This window comes from Leptidea sinapis, chromosome 20 (genome assembly GCF_905404315.1).
Source record: "Leptidea sinapis chromosome 20, ilLepSina1.1, whole genome shotgun sequence".
Classification (NCBI taxonomy): Eukaryota; Metazoa; Arthropoda; class Insecta; order Lepidoptera; family Pieridae; genus Leptidea; species Leptidea sinapis.
In genome coordinates this window covers 10,803,637-10,823,986 of record NC_066284.1, presented here as the reverse complement: position 1 = coordinate 10,823,986, position 20,350 = coordinate 10,803,637, and the positions used below count along the sequence as shown (strand labels likewise).

The 20,350-nt window shown below is 33.2% G+C and overlaps 1 protein-coding gene across 4 annotated transcripts in view; it reads left to right on the top strand.

Annotated features, from left to right (window-relative positions):
- The first annotated feature begins 3,416 nt into the window (after positions 1 to 3,416).
- The window catches only part of LOC126970153 (zinc finger protein rotund), a 244,507-nt gene continuing 227,573 nt past the window's right edge, over positions 3,417 to 20,350 (top strand). For 3 of the 4 annotated variants that reach the window (XM_050815920.1, XM_050815921.1, XM_050815918.1), the window contains exon 1: positions 3,417 to 3,585. The gene's annotated coding sequence lies outside the window, so the exon portion shown is untranslated. The remainder of the gene's footprint in view (positions 3,586 to 20,350) is intronic. The other variant, XM_050815919.1, reaches the window with a different exon arrangement.

Below are 20,350 nucleotides of genomic sequence, written 5' to 3'. Positions count from 1 at the left end.
CTTTGGGGGAGGCCTTTATCCAGGAGACGTACTAGTCTTCGGGCTCAAAAGTACAACGTAAGGCAAAGATGTCTGAAGAAGATCGTATTCAAAGGTCAGTTAGACTGTGGCATAACCCGGTTTAACTCGGATTGGAATAGAACAGTTCATTATGGGCTTTTAACGCCGGGCCATTGATTCAGATATCTTCTGCCAAAAACTGATGAGATTAAGCATGAAGTTGAGAGGAAGAAGCTGGAATTGTTAAATAGAAAGGATGTGGTCTTTCATCACGATAACGCTAGCCACCAAAAGTAAGTGATTTCTCCATCAGATTTCTTTTTATTTCCGAATTTCCTGCCTAAAGTATTCTCTAATAATGTTAGTGATGGTTTGTTATGTTCAAGATTATGTATCTTAAGTTATTTTATACAATAAAATGATTTTTTCTTACTTTATTTTTCTTATTTACAAACTTTTCAATTATCTTGAATATTTCCCATTGATAGGCTTACAATGACAGGGTTGGACTTTCTATGTAAAGTCAGTTCACAGAGTAATATATTCGTGGACTTAGAAGTAAAAACCGTCAATAGTTATTTTACTAAAGGGATCCAGTCATACAATTTATTGCTAATGAAGGTACATAATACATATCATGAGAGCTTTTAAGGTAAACACTGTTATAATCTAGCTCAGCAATTGTTCAGCCGTTATCTAAAATAATAAGATAAGGCTCAAATATAAAAAAAATTGTTAGTTTTTTTAAGTGAAAATTCCCCTACAATTTGTCTTTAATCAATTCGACACGTGTTTCGCTTCTACACAAGGCATCCTCAGAAGATGTTGACTCGCCGAATTTTGGTACAAGACTTGATTTACACTAAACAAAACTCACAAAATTTGGATAATTATCGATAAAATTATTGTAAAGCTGCGCTTCATGCAATAAGTCTGCACTTTTAACTAATTTTGCCAAGGTTAACTTAATTTAGTATGTACGTATTGGTCAGGAAAGAAAAATTTGGATTTTGAAAGCGCATAGAATCACATCGTCTGTGTGTCTGCCACGACTTTTGATTCAAGAGCGAGTGGACGAATTAATTAAAAAAATTAGGAAAACGGTTGACTCTAAAGGCCATCCCTGCAACTTCCCGCTAATTCCATACCTAAACTCTTCAAATTGTACTTAGGACTGAAATATATATTTATGCTATTTTGGGTTCGTTGAGCTCAACGAGTTAGCCGTACTATCTTTTGAGCCAAAAGTCTGGTAAAGGTTAAATACGAGTAAAGCCTTATTTTATAAATTTTGAAACCGCAAATACTTTTGAATGAATAAACTAATCTCCACGCCGTTTTAAGTCGATCGGTGAAGCTGTTTAAAAAGTATTCCAAAAAACACAATAATTTTTTTTTCATAGTTGTTTTGAGATTTCTCAAAAATCTACCGGTCTAAATTGTATTAAAAATCTCAGTTTGGTATAGCCCTCTCGAATGGCAAGACACACACAATGTCATACAAACAGGCACCATCTTAAAACGTCGATATCTGAGTGAAACTCGATTTTCGAAAAACGGGGCAAAATCAATATTTTTTTTGAGATTTCTATAAATCTACCGGTCCGAATCGGCCCGAATTGTATTCCAAATCTAAGTTTGGTTGAGATTTGACAGGATGCCGGCTAGATTATGGGTACGTGCGTGACAGTGCCTTTTTCTGCCGTGAAGCAGTAATGTGTAAGTATTATTGTATTTCGGACTAAAGGGTGCCGTAGCTAGTGAAATTACTTGGCAAATGAGACTTAACATCTTATGTCTCAAGGTGACGAGCGCAATTGTAGTGCCGCTTAGATTTTATGGGGTTTTCATGATTCCTGAGCGGTAGTGCATTGAAATGGGCAGAGCTGTTACCATCAGCTTAACGTCCTGCTCATCTCGTCCCTTATTGCCATTAAAATATATATATAAAGTCAGCAGGTATATAACCAGACAATGCGACATACCATCGAATATGGTCCGGTACTAGACCGCGTCTGATGGCTCAAAAAGTCAATCACATAATCATCAGCCGGAAGACGTCCACTGCTGGACAAAGGCCTCTCCCAAAGATTTCCACGACGTTCAGTCCTGCGCTGCTTTCATCCAACGTATTCCGGCGATCTTGGCCAGATTGTCGGTCCATCGGCCTGCCAACACTGCGTGTTCCGACTTTACTGCCTCAACGGCCATCTATGGTTATCGGCCGTCAAACTATGTGCCCAGCCCACTGCCACTTCAGTTTCGCACTCATTTGGGCTGTCGGTGACTTTGGTTCTCCTACGGATAATTTTTGATTCAATACCTCAGGGAAACTCCGAGCATAGCCCTCTGCATTGCCCTCTGAGCGACCATGAGCTTTTTCATTTCAAGCACTGTTCGGATAATGGATCCGGCGCCCGCATGGCAAATCCGTAAAAGGCTAAAAAGGTCGTCTCAATCTTCACATGTAAAACAAATCTTAGGATAGATACACCACTTTGATCATCATATCAAATTATAAAATTTGCTATATACAAGTCACACATAGAAAAATTTTTATGACCTTGAATTGTAACCTAGGAGTCCTGTATGGGTCCCGGTAAGTTTAAAAAATTAATTATTAAAATAAAATACAGCTAAGGCTATGCATACCGTGATATCACCTCTAACATATCGCTCTACGCCCGTTACCTTGAGGCGATATCATAAATTTTTTATCAATATAGGCACGGAACGCCGGAGGTCATGGATTCGAGTACCGCATTGTTCATAAAATTTTGTTTTCAAATTTTATTTGAATAAAGGCATTATTGAAAAAATAAGTGAAATATACGCCATGGAATAGATTTTTACTTTTACATTTAGTTCTAGCAGAGGAGGATTCAAAAGCTGAAGCCGAAATGTGCATATGCACTCTGCATCATCATATTAGTGGAGTCATTCAGTGTACTGTCGGAATTTATTGATAAAGCCTTTATAACACTCGGAAAATCACAATCACATGATATCAAAATTGCCTGGCACCCTAAGGGTTAGCAAATCTTCAGCCCAAAGCTAAATAGACAGACAGTTACAAAACCAACGGATTCATAAATTTTGTTAACATGAAAATGGGCATTTGAAAAGATACAAAGCAATCTCTTCCACCCAAGGCTCAGATTAAAATTCGCTGAAATTAATTCTATATATAAATCACTATAGTCCAATGCGATCAAAAAACATTAAGACAATGCACTCGATAGCAAAAAGCTGAACATATACATATACTATATCATATGAACTTTGGCCACACCCATTCCCCTACGCCCACACATTTATTTCCCCACTCGCTCTAAAACACACAACATCGTATGTGTCTCTCGTTCCAATATTTCCCGCCCATGACATTTTCCACTTGGTTTTTAGTAGTCGCGAAGGCTTCGTGCGGGGATGTCGCGTCTCTGTGTCGAAAAAATGCGATAAAAAACCAAAAACCGGTTCTTATTGTGGTAGTACTTGTGTATAAGGTTTTTTTTTGATATTTGACTAGAGTGCAGTGGTGTGTTTTGTGATATTGTGAAGGTAATTACGTCGGGAAAATTGAAGGTTTTTATGAATGTTTACCTTTTTAACCTAAGAAAATTTTTAGGTGCAGTAAGCATGGTTTTCGAATGAACATTTTAATTGAAACTATAGTAGAGTTCATAGTGTTTTAGTACTGTAACATCCTACGTCGTTTTATTCAAATGGAGGCTCTATATTCCTGGTATTTATTGTAATTTGTGTTGACTATGAAGAAGAAATAACCTGTTATCGAATCAGTTTTATTAATTGATAGGCCTTAAAACAGCTTCGATGGAAGAAAGATAGAAAGAAAAAGAAGATAAGCTAGAAAACTGGAATTTAAGTCCAATTTGAAAGTGGGAGGCTTTTTAGGATCGGATGCCCGCTGGATCGCCGAACAGCGGGAAACCACTATTTACTTTTCGGTTTGCAGGGCGCCGTAATTAGTTAGGTTATTAGGCTTAGAAACTTATCATTTTACTTGACCTTAATGTCGGTGCCTGCCTATATTTTGTAATTTTCCCTTGTCATTTAAAAGGCCTGTAACAGTCCTGTGATTTCTCTGGTGTTGCAAGAGTACGTTTGTGGCGGTGATCACTTAACATCAGCCGAACCGTACGTTATTTGTCGTCCTCTTCCATAAAAAAGAAACTCAGCAGCATTGTATTGTAATGGGAGAGCTTATCACTTATGATTGAATGAACGAAAGAAAACTTTATTAATAAAACTCAAACTTATCATGAGGTGAAAGAATTACTCATCACTCTATTTTTTATCATAAAAAAATTACCTTTCGTACACCAACTTCTCTTATGCAGCTGATAATATCCGTCGGAGAGTTCATTAAATCCATTAAGGGTTCATAGTCTTCTTGATGCTGGCTTCTTATACTGTGGAGGGCAAAGCATTCGCTCATGATGTGACATGATATTTCAATCAGAATCTCTATCTGAAGTTGTCATCCTTTGCTATATGGGTAATTATTTAGCTCTTTTTATGACAATAAGAGACGGGATGAGCTGGAATTTCAGCTGATGGTAATTGATACGCCTTGTCCATTACAATGCAGTCTATTACAGTGAAAAGTCCAAAAATTCTAAGCGGCTCTACAATTGCACTCGTCACATGGAGACATAAGATGTTAAGTCATATATGCTACGGCACACTTACACGTTACTGCTTCACGGCAGAAATAGGCGCCGTTGTGGTACCACAAATATAGCCGGCATCCTGTGCAAAGGAGCCTTTTACTGGTCTGCAGTACCCAGTAATTATTCTGTATTGAACTTTTATCTGGTCTGTGTTTAAAGCAGCTTTAAGGCAGCTTCACAGAGTATTTTTATCAAAGCCTCTGAGAAATTTGTGTCTCTTTGTCTCTCTCCTAGTGCTGTTTTCTCTGGATCCTGGCCATTGATATAGAGTTATGCAGTTGGTTTTTTCTGGTACAGCTCGACAAGCTACAGAATGGAATAGCTCCCATGGGAGACCTTTCTCACCCTTTCTTAGAGCTAGTGAATAATAGTTGTCATGACAAGCCATGAAAGATTGTTCATAACACAATCATATTCTACATGCTTAAGTACACTATAAGTTATGGGAATTACATTTATTTTCAAACGCCCTTTATATAATTTTTACCTTATTAATAGGGTATTGCTATTTTGTAGCGTTATATTTTTAAATTTATTGAATAATGCGCTATTTTGCGGAAATCCATAAGTTTCTATATGTTATATGTTATCTTAAGGTTAATTCCGATAAGATTTGTCTCCAACCAACAACCGTCAACATCTCCTGAGGATCCCTCGTGTAGAAAAGCGAACGAAGGCGAAACAAATAGGACGTAACATCTTATGTCTCAAGGAGGCGAGCGTATTTGTAGTGCCGCTCAGAATTTTTGATTTTTTCAAGAATCCTGAGCAGCACTGCTTTGTAATGGGCAGGGCGTATCAATTACCACCAGCTGAACGTCCTGTTCGTCTCGTCGCTTATTGTCATAAAAAAAACACGTGTCGAATTGGTTGACGACAGATCTTAGTGGAATTAACGCTTATATGTGATGATACTCATAACATTTAATCTAGGTTTGTTTTTTGTTCGTTAAGACTTCATATTATATAAATAAAAATAATGTTGGGAGAGTTTCTTGCGCCGCGTCTTCTCTCTCAGAGCGCCATGTCTTTCCGAAGCGGTAGTAATAAAATAAAATAGCCTTTATTCAGACAAAATACTTAATCTAATTTTACGTGTATTATTATTATTTAAATTTGACAGTATTTTTCTTCATAAATTATATATATACATTTTTTTTAATAAGTTGAATAATTATGGGTTTTGTCTGTTTGTCTATTATAGACATAGGCCTACTCCAACTGCCTCCACTGACTCCTGTTTTCAGCTGTTCTAGTCCATGTACTACCGGCAACTGCTTTTATCTCGTCCATCCATCTCCTAAATGGTCTACCTCGGTTTCTTTTTCTGTCTCTCGGATACCAGTTCTTTATAGTTTTACACCATTTCTTTCGTCCTCTTATAATATGCCCCGTTCACTTCCATTTTAGTTTCCTTATTATAACAGAAACATCCTTTGTTTGCGTTTGCTTTTTGATTGCTAATGCTCTTATTATGTCGAAGCGGTAGTAGTGTTTAGTAAATTAAAAAAATGATATCAAAAAGAACTTTAAAGGAATCAATTTTGAGAAAAAAATGCCTTTTATATCTAATATTTCAAAATACAAAAGGCATTTCTTAACTTAGATTGTTAATCAACAGTAGATCTTCTTACATTTTCATATCCGGTATATTATACTTAAATGGGTCGAATTAAATCATTGGTATTGAATTGATATTTTATTAAGCTTTTCTTAAATTCGTAATGCAAAGGAGTGTCACGTTATTGTGACTATTATACGCCCATACTTAAGTATATTTTTAATTACTTTTTATAATAATAATTAAATAAATAATTTAATATTTGAAATGCTTTTAGCTTTGAACATGATTTATATTATATTGGATGCAGCACCTTACAAACTAATTTGTTTTGTATATTACAGTTATTGTAAAATATTCCATTGATTGAAAAGAGTGGCCGTTGAGTTTCGTGTATGTTCTTCTCAGGAGCTATATACATTTTCCAAACATACTCTTTATAATACAAAAATTTTAATTAGTTATTTATAATAAATATTTATAGTGACGATTTAAAAGCAAGCCTTTTTGTATAAAGTTTATTTTACTTTGAATTCCACTTTTGATTAACACAATTGAAATAACTTTTATTTTTTTCCGCCGCCTACATTCTTTTCAGAAAAGTTTTATTAGAGGGTGTCCATGTCGTATCGTCCTAGAAATACCGCGCTAGGAAGCTCATAAGAAAGTTTAATTGTTGTTGAAGGAAACATCAGTTTATGCCCTCAAAACCCTTACTAAAGGTTTTTTATTACATCCTTCTACAATTGGCAATGGGATCCCGTACATTTAAATAGAGTCCAAATCCCGCACCAAAGGTAGAGCTCCTTGTATGAGGTGATAAGAGTATCACCTTATTCTGCTGCCGTAATCAGCTACCCATGAATTGAAACAATCAAATACAAACAGTAAGGCTGTTATAGTTAATGTTTAAGTAAAATTTAACATTAACAGTAACGCTGACTTTAACATAGACTGCGGAAAGAGTTGCACCATCGTGTTCTTTGGCATATAAAAAGTCTAATATCAAGACAAATCGAATTGGTATTTATTTGAAACTTGTGACAGGTCACTTTTTAGCTATAAAACAATAACAATAGCTTTAACAGGCCAAGATTGGACGGTTACGGTTCACAGTTAAAGTTATGACATCATCTAAAAATTGTCAAAAATTTACAATTTACTTGAGTTTTTACCAGCGAGATTGCTTTGTTTGGGTCTTGACATTATTTATTCTATAAGTGATTTATAACCGGCATGCTATTTTATTTTCCGATATATAAGTTGCCTTCAATCTGCCCTATCATATTTAATACATTATAACATGAGCTATTTAACAATGACAGACAAAAATACAGAATATACGCAAAACAGAACTGACAAAAAAAAGGTTAAATCATTTTCTGGTACAAGTACCGTAAATAAATTCATTTAGTTAAAGCTGTGATGGTTAAAATATTAAAGTCTCTACATATAATAAAACTAGCTGTTCCCGGGCGAATTTTAAAAGGAAATAAAATAAATTTTACTAATCTTATTACAAATACAATATAAAAATGGAGAAAAAAGGATAAATTTCGCATCGAATGGTGGTAGTTTCATGTCGATACGATCAGTGGTTTAGGCGTGATTGAGCCTCAAACAAAGACCATTTTCATTCTATATATATAGATCATAAGTTAAAAAGAGTTATTATTTATATGTGTTAAGTTTATATATATCACATAAAACGATAACACTAAATTAAATTATGGCTGTAAACGTAACATTAAATAATATATCTATTAAATTAAACTACTTTCACGTATGGAAACAATTATTTACATGTCTGCAAATGAAAATAGTAAATTAAATTTCTGAAAATGTAACAGTAAATAAAATGTCTCTTAATGTAAATGAATGCTACCGTAAACGAAAACATTAATTAAATGTCTTTTAACATAACATTAAATAAAATATCATTAAGACGTGACATAAGTGAAAACAGTAATTTAAATAAAACACTTCTTTAAAGGATTAAAACGCGTGTAATTGTAACTTTAAAACTTTGTAACAGTTAAATTTCTATTCTTATTTTAGTTAGCCTGACATTTGAAGACCTTATCAGATCTCAATTTCAGACTTTTTATTGTAAATGTGTAACACTCGCGTTAATCAAAGAAAATAGTAATATAAATGTCTGTAAACGTCGATAGAAATAAAATGTCTCTAAATGTAACACAAAATGTCTCTACGTAAATTGATGCTACTTAAACGAAAACATTAAATAAAATGTCTTCCAACTAAATAGTAAATTAAATGTCTGTAAACGTAAATTTATGTCACGTAAACGACTTAAGTAAATTAAAATCTGCTTCAAGCCTATTGATATTAAACTGGGACTATGAAACAATGTTTGATATAGTTATGTTAAATTTAACAGCTAAAAATATAACAAATAATGCTATTTGTAGCTTGTTAAATAGTTAATAAATTAAATATAAGAATTCACTCAAATATCGAATTTTTTATTCAATGTCGTACGCGCCCGTCGCTTCAGTGAAATAACTATGATATTGCGATGGGTCGCTAAATCTTAAAAATAACTTGAGTTATCTGTGGATCTTATCTGATTATCTGATCTCTGGAAACTATTTTGTAAAATATTTTAAAGGATTGTGATAGAGCGGAATCAAAAGTATTCATAATGTTTAAATAAAAAAGAATTCTGATCAACTGTCCCGTCAGTCACGGACAAATTCAATTAAATCAACGCTTTTGAAAATAATTTAATTTATGTTCAAATTTTTGCCCCTTCTAATTAGTGCTACAAACATTTCATTATTTTATTAAACAAAATATAAGATACCTGTTTTTAAAAAAAATGGCAGTTGTAAAATCAGATAATATTTAAAATATTTTTAAAACTTAGTTTCAATCATATATTAATCACTCATCATATAATTTCACCCATCCAAAAGGCGTCTAACTATAAATTATACAGGGCGTCCCAAAGTTATGGGACATGAAGGGAAAGTACCTTAAATATCGTAGATAGGGTATTTTACTGAAAGAAGACTTTATGTTATTTTTAAAAGTAAGTTATTCTGCATTCAAAGATTTTCTAAAAAATACTTGCCTCGTCTGGGACTCAAACCAACTTAAATGTAAAAAAAACACCCCTACCCTTTTATGATGCCAATCGAAAGAATGACCAAAAACTAATAACTCTTCTTAAGTAACATAGAGGCAAGTATTTTAAAAGAAAGGAGCAACGAAAAATGTTTGAGTCAAATTTCAAGAAAGTCATTTATTGCCGACGACGACGTTCGAAAAGTAGAGATATTATGATTCCATAGATAGCATTGATTATTCCTAAATAAATACCCACTTCATAATTAAAATACTTTATAGCATAGTTGTGCCATATCATATAGAGTATTTGCCATAAAATGATAAGAAAATCAAAAGGCAGCGGACTCATTAAAAAGATTGGCGATTTGCGTAAGACAGGAGGGATCACATTTTGAGCATTTAATTAATTAATTTACAAAAAAATACTTACTTAATTGACTACTTTCTCATATCTACATATTATAAAAGTACCCAGACGAGGCAAGTAATTTTTAGAAAATCTTTTGAATGCAGAATTCCTAACTCTTAAAAATAACAAAGTCTTCTTTCAGTAAAATAAGTATCTACGATATTTAAGGTACTTTCCCTTCATGTCTCATAACTTTGGGACATCCTGTATATATTTATATTTATTTATAGCGTGCGCCAGTTGGGGTCGATGAGCGCATAACTTGTAGGCAGTAGCCATGTCTTGCTGACAAATAAATAAAATCCTTGTACAAAATTAATTATCCGTACTGTTTTTTAGTATGTTCTTATGTAGTGCCAATCCTGGTAGTCAATACAGTTTCACATTATCGTGAAAATGCATTGTTGTCGAAACTAACTCCTTTTCCAAAATTTCAGCTGAGATAGTAAATTAAATGAAATTTTTCGGTTAAGCAAAAAGCAATCATATATCGTGAACTATAATGTCAAATAGTAAATTAGTAGTATTATTGATTCATAATTCAGTTACGAAATTTGACTCTTACTATGAAGGCCAGTTTTCCTTTAAGGTACCCTAAGAAATTGTTTTATGTTTTTTTTTATGAACAGCTTATGGTCTTTAATAGTCTTATGGTCTCTTATAGTCCTATGGTTTTTATATTCTTATGGTCTTTAATAGTCTTATGGTCTCTTTTAGACCTATGGTTTTTATATTCTTATGGTCTTTAATAGTCTTATGGTCTTTGATGGACTTGCAGTCCTTTACTAGAGAGAAGCTTTTTTGCACAGTTGCTGGCGAGATGCGTCAAGCAGTAATGCATTAACATTAATATTTTTCATTGTGAAGGGCAAGGTATCTAGTGCAATTCATATTCAAATTCAAATATTCAAATTTAAAATAGGATGTAACATCACTTATTGAAAGTCTAAAAAACTACCACTCATTCCAAAATGAATGAAGGCTTGAGAAGAATGGGCACAACAAACTCATCAAATATGTCACAAAATCAAAAAATATGTCCACAAAGTAATATTGTACAATTAAACTTATTGTTTAATAGCCTGAGGGCGGTCGCTCCATTCCTAATCTGTGGTATCATTAAGAAAGTCATTTATATTTTTTCAGTCTTTATAACACAAACGTTTTTTAACAATTATTTTGAATATCGTTATACTTTTGTTTTGAACATTTTGTTGGTTCTTGTTGTAAAAGCATAAACATCGCCACACAAAAGACTTACTAACTCGACTAAGTCGAGTAGTAGGCATTATAAGCTTATGTCTGTTCCTAGTGTTATGGTTATGACAGTTTCTAGCAAATTCACTTATGTGCCTATGAAAATACATTACATTATCAATAATATATTCAGAAGCAACAGTCAAGATGTTATTTTCTTTGAATTTTGCTCTCAATGATTCATGGCTATTCGCGCTATTTATAACCTAGGTCCGACCTAGGTTACGAATAGCCCTTTTGTGCAGCAAAAATATTGTATTAATATCGGCAGCGTTGCCCCATAGCAATATACCATAATACTATGGAACTAAAGAATACTACTAGTCGCCCTAATTACTGCGTATTAACTACATACTGCGGGCATAAAAAGAATAGGGAAGTCCCAGGCCCAAGAATGTAAATGCCGGCTAGATTATGGGTATCACAAAGGTGCTTCTTTTTGCTGTGAAGCAGTAATGTGTAAGAATTATTGTGTTTCGGTCTGAAGGGCAGCGTAGCTTGTGAAATTACTGGGCAAATGAGATTTAACATATTACGTCTCAAAGGTGACGAGCGCAATTGTAGTGCCACCCAGAATTATTGGGTTATTCCTGAATCCTGAGCGGCACTACATTAAAAAGGGCAGGGCGTATCTTTGACAATCAGCTGAACGTCCTGCTCGTCACGTCCCATATTGGCATAAGAAATATTTATTCATACGGATCTCCTACAGTATACTTATTTTACATTTAGAATATACTTAAATCTAATTTATATATTTTTGTATGACCAATTACACGAAGCACACATCATTCGCTGTTTGATATTAAAAATCTGTGTTTTAAAATGCTTAACAAAAAAAGAAAAAATTAAAGAAAAAAAACTGAACTCTTATAAAAAAAAAGAGTGATTGATGTACGCACACAAGAAGTTACTTTTCTCTGGCGTAATACAACAAAAATCCTTAAAAAAAAATGTTTGTAGAAAAAACAATATCGTTACAAAGAAGGTATTAAATAAAACCAATGAAAATATTATTATATCGTATAACTTAGTTAAACATCGTGTAATTAAATGTCATTAAATTATTTTTATAAATTGGCTATGGTTCTGTAGATATATGAGTTACAAGAGGCATGAAGTATGATATAAATGGTCTTGTTGACCAGCTAACGTCATGTTGTGAATTTTCGTGACGGTGTGCGCGCGCATCGGAAAAATCACTCTGATAATTATTCCCTAATGCGCCAAAAATATGTATAACCTCAAAAAACAAGGCTAATAACTTTAACTTTATTATTAGAGAACCATTTTGAGAAAAACTGATGTAAAATAGTATTTATTACTTACATTACTGATAAATCGTCATAACAAAACGATCTATCAGATAACAGATAAGTATACAGAAGCAAAAACGTAAAAAGAATATTTTACACACTGAAAAAGCTAATAGTATTAACATATTTATTAAATGTAAGCGTATTGAGGTATAAATTACTTTTATTTGTACTTAATTATATAGTTAGCCCAAATTTTACAAAAGTAATGTCAACATTGATTTTAAAGTGATTTATTTAATATATTATCTAGTTTAATTGAATCGTTTTATGTCATTTTACGTTGATAATTGGCCTAAAACTTATCGCTGTTATTGCTTTTCCATTTCTGAAGTACGATACATTTGTTTTGTTACGTAAATATTGTTACAGTATAACCATATTAGTTGATTATATAACAATTCGACCCTTGGTTCAAAAGATAAAAATCACTGCATGGCAGTGATTTTTATCTTTTCATTTCATTTTTCGAAGTGCTCAAGTCATCCCTAACAATTGTGCAAAATATCATTAAGAAAGAAAGATTTTTTTTTATTTATTCACTACTCTACAATGAACTCTACAATAAACCTTAAGACTAATTAAACTAATCTACATAATTACACTGATAAGTATAAAAAAAAGAAAGATATATACTAAATATAGTGTCTCGTGTAACGAAATATATCGTCTAAGAGCTAGCAACGTTTTTGAGAGAGAATTTCAGGTAGGCCAGTTTTTAGATATCCTATCTCTCTCACTCTTCCGGACGTCATATGGACTATCTGGCTGGCGGTAGGGGTTGCGTTCATCAGTGCGCATCCTACCGCTTTGCCGCGATTTTTAGATAGATAGATTTACAAAAAAAAATCAGCCATACTGAATTATTTTGAAAAATTTTTTTTTTAAATCGAAATTAGCGTCTGGAACAGTTTAAACAGCAATAAAAATGTCTGGCAATATTAGATTTCCATTGTGGAAAGTTCAATAAAAATAATAAAAAATTAAAACTTCTTAAAATGATTTAAAAAGTCAATATTTTACCTGTGCAGGTAGGATGCGCACTGATGAACGCAACCACTACCGCCAGCCAGATAGTCCATATGACGTCCGGAAGAGTGAGAGAGATAGGATATCTAAAAACTGGCCTACCTGAAATGCTTGTTTTCCTGACGTTGCTAGCTCTCGTACTAATAGGTCTTCCACTAAGCATCATGCTGCAGCAAGCTGCAGCGCTGATTTTCAGTGGGAGCCTTAACAAGTGAAGTCACGGACAGTGAGATATTTACCTACTACAGTATATTACAAAATAAATACGCAGATAAGGATTAAACAAATAATTAAAACAAACGACTAACAATATCAGAAAAATTTGACGGGATATAAAAAAAATATTTTTATCTTTATATATATTTATATCATTACAATTATTTGGTGTTGCGTATGTATTACAACTAGCGCTGGTAATTTGATATAAATATTTATATAAATGGACTGTATTTGATTATTTTATAATTGAGGAATTCATGTGAGTGCTCTTAGATCCCTACCTAAATGTGCAAAATCAGGCCTAAGATAAAATAGTGACCACTTGAAACCTTGAATTTCCTCGCCTCTTCCTGTCACGGATCCAGCACCTTAACATCCAGTTCTATGCACGTCACACGTAGCTCAGTTATAGAAGTTCGTCACGGACGTTAAAAGGAGACTTATGATTTGAAACCGTTAGGTAAGACGCAACAATAGAACAAGGGGGTTTAGAGAGAGCAAAGTGACACCACCTCTTCTTCGCAGTGGTCGGACACGGACTCACGACTCGTGTGTGTGTCGCTCGCACAACTCGGTGGGCGTTGACAGCTGTCACTTCGACAAGATGAGGGTAGTTAGAAAATATTATTTTAGTGGTCACTTCTATCCACCACTGTCATTTCCACATTGATCTAACAATTGGACTAACGGTTCTAGAGTTGTAGGTGAACACAAACATGATTTTCAAATATTCTATGGATTATAAATAAACTTGGAATCAAAAATTTGCGTGAAAATTTGTTTAATGACCACCCTTTTATTTAAATATCTTTGGACTCATTGTGAAATTCAAATCTCATGATGAGTATTTCAGGCATCAAAGCAAGTTGCCAGACAATCAAATCAAATCAGATTTATTCAATTAGATCAAAAAATTATACTTATAAATATCAATTTTTATAATTTTACCGCTTACTTGCACTTCGGTAAGAAACTCATTACCACATTTTAAATATATATGTAGAACTTCTTTTAGAAATCCTATAATTACAATCAATGTGAAGCGAAGCAATAAACAGACGAATTAAAAAAATAAGATTAATTGGGTAGATGTATCAATCCACACACCCTGTACATAAATATGACAATAAAATTAACGATGTATACTTTATAACAAGTTAGTAAAAAAGTTTATTCATAGCACAATGTACTTTGCAATTGATATTATTGTAATGGTGAGCATTCACCATATAACAAACTTGTGGTACAATAAATAAAAATAAAATAAAGTTTTTTCAGATAAGTACTATCGCCAAATTGAAACAAGACCATAAACTTAGTAACGTAATGGACGAACCCTGAAAGAAACGGAATAGATGAAGACCATGAAACCGTTTTGAAACAATTTAGTGTCCATTAGTCTCCTGTCAAATTGGACCGCGTTTTAATTTTAGTGTTTTTTTCTTTATTGTTCTGTCTCGCAACGGAGATTTATTAAAAATATAATGGTGTCGTGTTCTGTATTAAATTGTGTTGTTACATATAGTATCAATCCAACTTAAGAAACATTTCACAGGTAAATACTGAATTTTCAATGCCTACCACTTTCTTGATCTTTATGTTCGTAGAACATACCTATGTACATAAATACTAAATAAACACTCAACACTCAAGATTAATTTAAGAAAATATGTGATAGATAATAAAATATTGTATACGTGAATATGATGCCGTTTATAAATATTTAGGGTTGACCAAAAGTAAAATACTACACTCTTCACCAACTCACTAACACATCTGTAAAACTAGCACACATGAACATTTTAAATTTAAGCTCGCCGTAATGAGGAGAGTGTTTGTCTATTACGCTACTGTACTAAGTTTATGTACATGACCCACTTTGCTGATAATTCTTTTACAATAATAATAATAATTTATTTATTTATTTATTTAAAGCATCAGAAAATCCACAGAACTTAAATTAGGTTATAATAATACTATTTTGTTGGACTTACATCTAATAACGGAGTTACAATATTTATAATAAGTTATGATATTTGTGCGTGTGGGGTTTGGTGAGAGTGTGTGTGTGTGTGTGTGTGTGTATGTGTGAGTGTGTGTGTGTGTGTGTGTTTGTGAATTACTCTAAATTTAATAATAACTTTTATTTCTTACCAACAACCAATATTACAATATAGCGAAAACTTAAAAATACAGGGGATACATAAGTTTTGGTCGTGGATCGCTTTTTGGTGTGTGTGTGTATGTGTATGTGTGTGTGAGAGAGAGAGAGAGTGAGGGTGTATGTACAAACATGGGTACGATAGGGTGTTCACGGTTTATAGGTGTGCTAACTATCCAAGACCTCCAGAAGTCTCTGTTTGTGGCAGTAGTCTTGCAAAAGGAGCCATTCGTGTGCAGTTGACTGACATTTGTACATGTTTAGACCATACAAACATAATACCTTCATAATATCATAAAACATTTAGGTTTATATTTAAACGAAAAAGATAGTATGACAATTGGTACACTGTCAGTGTCTATAAAATGATAACATTTACTTAGGAAATGTATGTTCAAGCGAATTTCAACCTACTTGTTTATTATGACTGAAGGTGAGTCGGGCTTACATTTTGTCAATAGTACTTAATATCATGAATAGTACGATATTAATAAACAGAGATATTATAACTATGATAGTAATAATACTTAAAGACAATCGTCGGAAATGCATCTTTGTATTATGCAATTTAAAATCAAAGAATCGAAGAATGAATATCGATTGGCAGTAATCATGAACGTCATGTTCACGAAGCATCCTTACACAAACAATGAATTCAAGCTCTAAAGGTTGATGCCTCCAATATACGATAATTTATATTTGTAATATTCTTTATTACTTTTTATGAAATATTTGATATTATTTAAACACGATTCATATATTGGATGCAGCACCTTACAAGCTAATTTGTTTTGTATATTATAGCCATTGTAAAATACTCTATTTGATTGAAAAGAGTGGCCGTTGGGTTTCCTGTATGTTCTTCTAGCGAGCTCTTCTTTTTCCGAACATAATGGTAGATTCAGTAATTCAAAAAAAAAATATAACGATTCAAAAGCGCTTACTTTAAGCCTATTTGGATAAAGTTTATTGGACTTTTGTTTTATAAAATTCTTATCAGAAGATAATGATAAAGATATGAGATAAGTTAAAAAATAAAGTTTTTTTTTTACTTTTAATATCAATATTTTTCCCTTCACAAGTGTTAGATTCCTTGCCAAATTTCATGATTTAAAGTAAATAAGATCAAAAATACTTAAGGTTTTGAGTCACCGAAAACTTAAAATATTTTGCTTACTATACTTAAGGTATTATATATATATATATTTGACTTTTGAGACACTTTAAATTTATATTATATACTTAATGTAAGTAAAATGATTTATAAAACGATGAAGCTGTAAATGTTGATTATTTTATGTACCAGCCGAGCAGGACGTTCAACTGATGATACGCCCTGCCCATTACAATGCAGTGCCGATCAAGATTCTTGAAAATACCAAAAATTCTGAACTGCACTACAATTACGCTCGTCACCTTGAGACATAAGATGTCAAGTCTATGCATCCTATATCAAGTATATGCATTGATATTATCTAAAATAGGTAAATTGGCATTTTCAATAAATAACATAGTATTATTTTTTTATGAAAATCAGGGAAGAGACGAGCAGGACGTCCAGCTGATGGTAATTGATGCAGCCTGCCCATTATAATTCAGTGCCGCTCAGGATTATTGAAAAACCCAAAAATTATGAGAGGCACTACAACTGCGCTCGTCACCTTGAGACATAAGATGTCAAGTCTCATTTGCCCAGTAAATTCATTAGCTACGGCACCCTTCAAACCAAGACACAGTAATGTTTACATATTATTGCTTCACGGCAGAAATAGGCGCCGTTATGGTACCCATAATCTAGCCGGCTTCCTGTGCAAAGGAGCCTCCCACTGGTAAATATGTGCGTTTAAATTACCAACCAATTCTACAAACATAACATTCAATAAAATTTAGTAACAAGCAGGTATATAAGACATTGCCTTCGGTCTTCCAAATCTCTCCACCAGTCACCAGTAAATAAAATATTCAGAATACATAACCAGTAACTCGCCATAACTTGATGAATATGTATTAAGTGGTTGTTAAGCAAATCAATCATGCTCCATCTAAGTATAATGGGCACTAAATCACACTTTTCGATGATAGCCGACGTAAAAGTCGAAATTAATCTTCCGAAACGAAACCACAGACAAAGATGTTCTCAGCACGCTTTCTAGAACTTATCCAGAGTTTCTTTTTAATTAATTTGCTGACAATTTATTAACCTAACATATAATTAGATCTAGATTATTTATTTCTATGTGCCATGGCACAGACATGCTTCCTTGACTACTTATTATTATCAAATTATAGCAAAAAAAAATAAGTTAAGTTAGGTAGAAACTAAGAATTTTATGCACGGGATTCAGTATTCCATATCAATATAGTGTGTGTGAGTGGTCCATTACAATAAGAGGTGCCTCAGGAAAACACACACGCACACACAAATCAAATCAAATCAAAATCACTTTGTTCACGTAGGTCATGGAATTGAGACTTATGAATGTCAAAAAAAATATTTTGCATTATTGAATTTACTGCCACTTCGTTAAGGGTTATGAGAAGAATGGCAAGAAACTCATTGTCACTCTTTTAAATCGACATTTACATTTTCATCGTTTTACAAATCATTTTAATAACAATATATGTAAAGTTGCGTAGAGACGTCGCTTCATTGTGTGTCTTCTACCGCATTTATCACGGGGAGTGTTCCGAAGAGCTGTTTAACCTGATTCCTGCCTTAACGCCGAACTCCACCTTCGCACGACACGCCACAAGTTAGGATATCATCCCCACCATCTGGATGTTTGGCCGTCCTCCACAGCGCGGTTTTCAAGGAGCTTTCTTCCACGTACTACAAAGCTGTGGAATGAGCTTCCTTGTGCGGTGTTTCCGGGACGATACGACATGGGTACCTTCAAAAAAAGCGCGTACACCTTGATGATTTGATTTACTGAAATAAAAAAGCGGCCAAGTACGAGTCAATCTCGCCGATTAAGGGTTCCGTAGCAGCAAGTAACATACTATAAAAAGTTCTTGTAGTTTGTTGTTACTTTGATCAGTTCTAATAATAGTGTATTGTTTTTAAATTAAGTTATTGATAATACGATTTATGACGTATTAAAGAAAACTACTTACTAGATCTCGTTCAAACCAATTTTCGTTGGAAGTTTGCATGGTAATGTAGATCATATTTTTTTTTGTTTTATCATTCTCTTATTTTATAAAGAAGATAGGGAGGAAGAGACTCATTTGGCCAATTTGGAAGTGTCTCTAGCGCAAACTATTCAGTTTGGAAAAAAATGAAATTAGATACCCCAATATCATTTTTAAAGACCTATCCATAACATTTTCATTGTCCATTTAAAGAAAACACACGTATGGGTTTGATGAAAAAAACATTTAAGTTTCAGTTCCAAGTATGGGGAATCCCCAAATTTTATGATTGTTCATTTCTATTTTTGTGAAAAAAACTTAATGCGGTTTTAGTTTCATGAGTATAGTTCTTATAGTTTCGGAAAAGTGGCTGTGGCAGGACAGACATACAGACAGACATGACGAATCTATAAGAATTTTTCGTTTTTTTTCAATTTGTCTACGGAACCCAAAAAATACTACTTCTGAAACCCTTATGTTATAGTGATTACTTTTGCACATTGGTCGTGTTTCGACTATCGATTACTATTATAAAAATAATATCTAATAACTAGCTGACCGAGCAAACGCGATACAAAAGTAACTGTTGATCGTAGATGAATGAAAATTTGAAGTTGTATGTATTTTTTAATGCTGACTCATAATCAAACAATTTTTAAAAAAATGTGTGGACCACCCTTAACATTCAGGGGAATGAAAAATAGATTGTCCGATTCACAGACCTACCCAATATGCACTCAAAATTTCATGAGAATCGGTCAAGCCGTTTCGGAGGAGTTCAAAGTTTAACACGATGACACGAGAATTTTATATATTAGACATAAAAAATATTCTTGTGCATTCTTCTTCTGACATTTTCTTTTGTTTTAAATTAAGTTAGGCCAAAGCCATTCACGTTATTCTAGATCTAGAAATCGACTGTTTTTTTTACCAACACCATTGTAAATAGTTTCTTATATTCGAGAATGATCTCCTTGCTTGGAGCACTAAGTATAGGCTAAGAAAGGATTTTTGTTTTATCTTTAACAGACGAAAGGTTAATTTGATGAAAGGGAATGATATGTACCCTTTGCTCTAAGAATATAGTATCTTAATAAATTTAATAATATGGCTTTAAGGATCAATAAATATTGCCAGTTTTCAGATTTTTTTTTAACATTATGTAGGGTGAAGGGGGTGGAAGTTTTTCATGAGAATAACGGTTTCTTTTAAAAGTTAGTAGAAAATTGGATTTGTAGCTACTAATATGGTGGTCTTTATCAGAGCAAAAAAGTTTGTATGATTTTTTTATGACAATAAGGTACAAGTGGAGCAGGACGTTCAGCTGATGGTAATTGATACGCCCTGCACATTACAATGCATTGCCGCTCCGGATTTGTGGAAAACCCAAACATTCTGAGCGGCACTACAATTGCGCTCGTCACTTTGAGACATAAGATGTTAAGTCTCATTTTCCCAGTCATTTGAATGGCTACGGCG